The sequence below is a fragment of the Rana temporaria genome, chromosome 3 (genome assembly GCF_905171775.1).
Source record: "Rana temporaria chromosome 3, aRanTem1.1, whole genome shotgun sequence".
Lineage (NCBI taxonomy): Eukaryota > Metazoa > Chordata > Amphibia > Anura > Ranidae > Rana > Rana temporaria.
Window position 1 is genome coordinate 379,929,029 of NC_053491.1, and position 6,000 is coordinate 379,935,028.

Below are 6,000 nucleotides of genomic sequence, written 5' to 3' on the forward strand. Positions count from 1 at the left end.
GTTAAAGAAGTTGTATGCAAGCCGCGATGAAGTCGCACAAAGATCTCAGCTTCAAACTTCAAAGTTGCGCGACTTTGATGCCGCGCTGGTGTGAACCGGCACTTAAAAGGGGCTTGTGGTTGCTTTGGAATATTACACTTTGCTTATACAAACATTTCTCATGATACTTTCTTTTTGACTGTGATAGTCCACCTGTTAAAGGCTCAGTCCACCCAAAAGTATTATTTCAGTGTTTGGTAACTGCTGGACAGTTAACCTCCTGACAGTCTCTTCTGTCTCTCGGTAACTTTGTTGGTGGGATCTCTGTGCCGGGTCAGCTCTGCATACCTGCTGTGCTCAGTAGGAGAGGTTCCCACCATCCCTGCACAAAACTCCCAGGTCTGTACACCCATAGTACCCATTATGAGGGGTTCCCACCACCCATAGTGCCCATTGTGAGGTGTTCCCACCATCCCTGCACAGAATTTCCAGGTCTGTACACCCATAGTACCCATTATGAGGGGTTCCCACCACCCCTGCACAGAATTTCCAGGGCTGTACACCCATAGTACCCATTATGAGGGGTTCCCACCACCCCTGCATAGAATTTCCAGGTCTGTACACCCATAGCACCCATTATGAGGGGTTCCCATCGTTCCTGCTTGGTGTATGTACAGCTGCGGTGCCGATTTTGAGTGCTTCTCACCATTCTTACTTTGAGTTTTTAAGTCTGCACACCTGCTGCGACCATTTTGAGGGTTCCCACCATCCCTGCTCACAGGGCTGGACTGAGACCAAAATTTGGCCCTGGACTTCATCCAGACCGGCCCACTTTAAGTTTGCAAACAAGCACAAAAACAGTTTATAAACTATACGCAATTGTGCAAAAAAACATAAGTAGCATAACATAAGGAGTCCTCACTCACCTCCTTTATTATTTCACGTATTCTCCTCTGTATTTTTCTCATCCTTCTCACATCACTGCATGAAGTGGAGGGCGAGCTGCGAAGCCATTACTTTGACAGGCTGTCACTGAAACCGGCCCACTGAGCCATCGGCCCACCGGGAAACTCCCTGTAGTCCCTATGGCCAGTACATGCCTGCCTGCACAGAGTTCTCAGGTCTGTACACCCACTGTGCCCATTAAGAGGGGTTCCCACCAGTTTTACTTGGCATTTCTGGGTATGTACACCTGCTGTGCCGATTTTAATTGGTTCTCACCATTCTTGCTTTGAGTTTGAGTCTGCACACCTGCAGTACTCATTATGAGGGATTTCCACCATCCCTGGACAGAATTCCCAGGTCTGTACACCCACTGCGCCCATTATGAGGACTTCCCACCATTCTTGCTCTGAGTTCCTGGGTCTGGACACCTGATGGATATGCCCGCTATGAGGGACTTCAACCATCCCTGCTGGATTTGTATCTATTTTATATTACGGAGAACACAACAGAAGGTGCTGGAACACAAATAGGGTGGGAACACGAAGACATCTAGGTGATCAGCAACAGAGTTGTGAACTTTCGCAAGGAGATCCCTCTACCAGAGTATCCAAGGAATATAAGGAAGCCAGGTGCTGACTTGTCCCCTGGACCCCTCTATAGCTATATCACATTAAGAGCTGTAATTAAAAAAAGTCCAAAGTTGCCAACGGTGTTCCGAGGACGGTCCTTGCTTGCTCCAAAAACCGTATAGTATGTGTACATAGATAAGGTCCCATCCACCAAGCTAACACACCACACACACCTCCTTATTTCTACAAAGTGACAGTTATATTCAGCTGAGTCCAATGAGATTTGGAAATGACAGTCACATGGCTAAAATAAAGACAAGTAAAAATAAAATGAATGAGTCTATTGTGCTGTATAATGTGATTCTAGCCTCACATTCACAGGCTCAGAAGCACAGGGTCCCTGGAAATCCTTTCAACACATTGGCCACCCAGGGAGCAAATCCTTGAGGTATACGCTGTATACGCCGCTCAGCCTGGCTCTGAATGCACCTGATTGTGCTGTGATGAGGATGAGGAGATGCTGCAGGCTCCCCCAGCCTCCTAACACATCTCCCCTCCAGCCTGGTCCTCTGTAAAGTGGCATGAAGCATGCACAGATGAGCCTGCTGGATGGTACATGCCCTCCTCTGCCTGCACTGTGATTGCCCCTTGAAGAGGCGCCTAGGATGCAATGTATGTGACCCAGCTGCTTACCTTATTATTAATGCTTCCTGTAACATCAGACAGAGCCAGCTCTCTCTCTGCAGCCACACAGTGTCCTCATCCCCAGCATCACAGGGAAGCTGCGGTGTCAGCCTCTCCCTGCTCAGCCTGGCTGGGATTGGACGTTGCCTGACAGTAGATCCTCCCTCCCTGATGCTCCTGTACCATCAGGTCAGGATGCATAATTTAGTGAAACAACTGGTAGGCAGGCTGGATCAACTATCAGATCAACAGAGACAAAAGGGAGTTGTGGCGGAGGTGTGCCGCTCTCATCGCTCCGTGCAGCAGGCTTCATCGTTAAGTTGGCCACATACGTATCGATATTATCATTCAATCGATCATTCGATGTGACTAAAGCTATATGTAATAATCTGGGAGCGAACCTTCATAAACAAGCAATTCGTCATTTTTTTTAAATCAGATACTTTTTTTATTGATTTTTTTTATTGATTTTTTTATAGATTTTTTTTCAATTCACAACAACACTAAAGCCTCGTACACACAATCGGATTTTCCGACAAAACCCTGCCATCACACATTTGTTGTCGGAAAATCTGATTGTGTGTACGAGGCTTTAGTGTTGTTGTGAATTGAAAAAAAAATTCTCAATAAAAAAAGTATCTGATTTAAAAAATAAAATGATGAATTGCTTGTTTACGAAGGTTCGTTCCCAGATTGATACATATAGCATTAGTCACATTGAGTGATCGATTGAATAATAATGGAAAATCTGACCGTTTGTATGCTCCATCGAATTGTTGTCGGATTTTCTGACAACAAATGTTTTATAGCATGCTTTAAAACTGTCCGACAACAAATGTGTGATGTCGGATTATCCGATCGTGTGTACACAAGTACATCAGGGAAAAAAATCCAAAGTACAAACACGCATGCTTAGAAGCAATGCTATCCATAGCACAACATTAGCAGAAGTTGCCCAAAGGGTGGCGCTAAAGAGCAGAAAAACCACGTGGTTTTGTGTATGTTGGCTGAAAAAGTTCTGCCGTCTGTATGCATACCGTGTTCACGGCCAATGCCCTTCACACAAATTCCACGGATATATCAGATGAAAATCTGATTGTGTGTATGAGGCACACGATGTATTGTATGTATGGGTATGTATTGTATTGTATGTATGGGTATGTATTGTATGTATAAATACATACAATACATACCCACTAAACAAATAAAATTACAATTATACTAACAATTCGTAATAAAACACACAAAAAAATTTAAATAAAATAAAATTCATCCATTCTTCATTGATTCAAATATCAAATGGTATTGAAAATGGCGTTGATTGAAAATTAATGTTTTTCATACACTGCGTTGCAGTACAAGGTTGAATGTACCCCGATTAATATATATATTTATTTTTTATTTTTAAAGTATATAAAGAAAAAAGAATAAAAATACAATTAGAAATTATCTATTAAAAACAATACTTTCATTGATTTGTACTGCAATTAATTGTCTGACATGCTATATGCAGATAATCGTTCAGTCGATAAGAAATAATGGAAAAAATGTTGCTACAGTCAGTCGACCTACCAATGTTAAAATGGATCGAAAGCAGGGTCCGGGTTTACAATTCTTTTTCAATTTGATCAGCTTAATGGGGCATACACGTAAAGGGTCTGATGAAACGTTTCTTCACCAAATCATACAATATGATTGGATTTATGAAGTATTGAAAAGACATATACGGTGTCATGGATCGACTTTGAGCAATAACAAATGATGGACAGGCAAATTCAATCATAAAAAAAGTACTGGAAAGGGAAATATAGAAAGTTAGGGTGTTAAATTGTCTCCATCAGACAGACAATAATACATATATTTTTTTAAAATATTTATTCGAAAAGTAGAAAATCACATATAGACATAAGAAAGAAGGGGAACAACATACATATCCCTACATATAAAATCACAACAAATCAAAATAGAGATGTTAGATTGGAGTAGCCAACGTGTTTCACGGTCTGTGTATCCGCTTCTTCAGGGCCTGCTTGTAACTAGCCCAAAATCTTAAAAAAATCTCGGGACAGAAAAAACCCACATCCTGGATTTCTATATTTCACTTTCCAATATAGGTTGGCACCCCAAGACAACAGTATTTGATCCTTAGTCTATGGGCCCGGACTATACAATTACATACTTCTTCTGGCATAAAAAACAAGTCGATATAGTAATACGATTGTTAGGATCATTTGATCTTTTTGATGTTCCTCTTTTTCAATTGTATTTTTCTACTGAACAGTAAATTAATCGACAATACAATTGTATATAAAATCTTTCCATGTATGATCACAATAAGCTGGCCACAAACGTATCAACATTAACATTCAGTCAATTATTCGATGTGACTAAAATTGGCCACATACATATAGATATAATCATTCAATTGATAATTTAATAGAAAAAAATTATCAAATTTTATAGAAATTGTAAACTTCATTCAACCGATTTCGTAAATTCCCAAACAGTTTAGACTTTGGAAAAATGGTCTGCGGTAGCAGAGTTTTGTCAATCAGTTCTAATTAAGTGATTATAATTAAGACCAATTAAATCATTTTTATAATTCATTTACATTTAGAACTGATAGATCATATTTTTGATCAGTCACAAAATACAGAACAATACACGGTTGCATCATTTATTATTTTATTTGAATATCGTCACTTGTTTGTGACGGTTCATATCTAAATAATCACAAATTGGTACATGTATGGCCACGTCAATATGACCAAATTGAATAAGGATAAAGAACCACACATCCTCCATTCAATCCATCTACTGAGCCTTTGATCGATTCCAACACTGGCAAATCAATCGGCTCTGACAGACATGTATTTATTTCTGATCAGTCAAACAAATATCTGCGTGTGTATCAGACAACCAACGTATTGTAATGTATTGTAACCAATGTATTACAGATCAATTAAACAATTGTTTTAAAGAGATCGTTTCTGATAGATCATAGTTTCAAAGAATACTGCATGTGTTGCATCGTTAGATAGTTGACATAGTTGATGAATCACGATCGCTCATACCTGGATTGATCACTGATTGCAATGTGTAGGGCCAGCTAAAGCTGGGAAGAGCCACTCAACTGGCAAAATAAGAGAATCTACAAATTGATTTAATCTCCTATATACCGGTGGACCAAATTATTACACACATGTATCAAAATGAACATTTAATCATTCAAGTTTGATCGATTTAGTGACCTTTCGAACGATTGTGACGCTGGTGGTGGCTAGTCAATAAGCCTGTGGTAATTATATTGATCTTTTCTGATTAATCAAAGAAATATCTGAGTGTGAGCGTGTGTCAAACAACCAATTATAATATGGATCGAATAAATATTAATTTCCAACAGATGCTTTCTGAAAGATCGTATTTTCAATCAATATCCTACATATTGCATCATTTGATAATTTAAATGATGTTGAACTGCTTGTTAACGATTGCTCGTACATACAGTAGATCGCTCATACATGAATTAATATGTGAATGGTCAACTTTAGGCTGGATTCACACCTATGCATTTTTAGATTTGCACTACAGTCCACTTACCATGGTTTCCTATGGAACACGTTCTGTAGTGCAAATCTACAAAATGCAAAAAGCACTAAAAATGCATAAGTGTGAATCCAGCCTTAAGGCCCGTACACACGGTCGGACTTTAGGCCAACAAACTTCAAAATCAACAACGATCGTGTGTACGCTCCATCGGACCAACTTTTTCGGGTTTCATCGGACAAAAAGTTCGGTCTGCAAACGGACAAACTAGTCCGAC

At 39.8% G+C, this 6,000-nt stretch overlaps 1 protein-coding gene across 1 annotated transcript in view; it reads right to left on the reverse strand.

Moving 5' to 3' along the window:
• The window catches only part of SYN3 (synapsin III), a 534,306-nt gene extending 532,043 nt beyond the window's left edge, over positions 1-2,263 (reverse strand). The window contains exon 1 of the mRNA XM_040345656.1: positions 2,187-2,263. The gene's annotated coding sequence lies outside the window, so the exon portion shown is untranslated. The remainder of the gene's footprint in view (positions 1-2,186) is intronic.
• Positions 2,264-6,000: the final 3,737 nt, after the last annotated feature.